This window comes from Triticum dicoccoides, chromosome 4A, assembly GCF_002162155.2.
Source record: "Triticum dicoccoides isolate Atlit2015 ecotype Zavitan chromosome 4A, WEW_v2.0, whole genome shotgun sequence".
Lineage (NCBI taxonomy): Eukaryota > Viridiplantae > Streptophyta > Magnoliopsida > Poales > Poaceae > Triticum > Triticum dicoccoides.
This window is the reverse complement of record NC_041386.1, coordinates 715758761-715759843: the sequence shown is the minus strand read 5'-3', so window position 1 is coordinate 715759843 and position 1083 is coordinate 715758761. Positions and strand designations below refer to the sequence as shown.

At 43.6% G+C, this 1083-nt stretch overlaps 1 pseudogene; it reads right to left on the bottom strand.

Annotated features, from left to right (window-relative positions):
- Positions 1-202: 202 nt before the first annotated feature.
- LOC119284210 overlaps positions 203-1083 on the bottom strand; it is a 7577-nt pseudogene continuing 6696 nt past the window's right edge.

Genomic DNA, 1083 nt, shown 5'->3' with positions numbered 1-1083 from the left:
ACCATGAGAGGATCGTAGCCACTTCTTACTGGATGATTAACTTTGGGGATGCTCAAATGCCATATATTAAACGGTGATCATCAGGACAACTTACATGTTCGTCGGAAAGTTTGACAAGGGGTTGGATAGCTCAAGAGTGGGATTTGCTCCTCCAACGATGAAGAGATATTCTTAGGGTCTCTCAGTGCGATGGCATGCATCATCATCTGGCCAAACACAGGCGACTGGGTCATAGGGATGGCAGAACATGTCAACGAGAAAGACGAACAAAATTGGTAATGAGCAGACTAGTATCGTGAGCATGAGATTGACTCAAGAGGATACTGATACATCTCACCCTGGATTTTGTAATGTATCGCGAAGCAAAGGGATAGCTTATGATAAACAAAGGTTTACTCGAATACCATTCGTTTATTCACGGGGATGAATATGGATGTCCACGGTTCCACTATTGATCATTGAGCGAAAGGGAGTGTCGGTCATATCTATATTTTAACGAACCTGCAGGGCCTCACGCTTAAGGAATAACGACCTGTTGAGTGTTATTGGAGCGAGAGTTATGAGAAAATATTATTGAAATAGTTTTGGGAATAAAAACCGGAAGTGTTTCGAGGTAACCGGAAGAGTTTCAGGGAATACCTGGTAACACCGGGAAATGATATATTGGCAGAAATTGTTTCCAAGGCCTAATATAAATAATAGAGGACTTATATAATGATCTAGGAGTCCCTAGAATTTATCTACGGTCAATGGGCTAAAAACATATATGAATTGGCATATCCGTGGAGAGCTAATGGGCCTAGAAGGCCCATGTAGGGTTGGCGCACCCTTTAAGCTTATTGGACAAGTTATGCGGGCGCATGGGAGTTGGAGGAGGACTCCTCCACACTGGACACAACCCAAGGGAGGGTTTTCCTCCTCCAATTCAGCCTAGCCCCTCCCTCCACCTCTCTCTCTCTCTCTCTCTCTCCCTCCCCCCCCTCTCTCTCTCTACATATATATATATATACATAGGGTGGATAAATTATGATAACACCCTCTAGAGTCTTATTCTGCACACCAAACATCTTATTCTGCTAATAC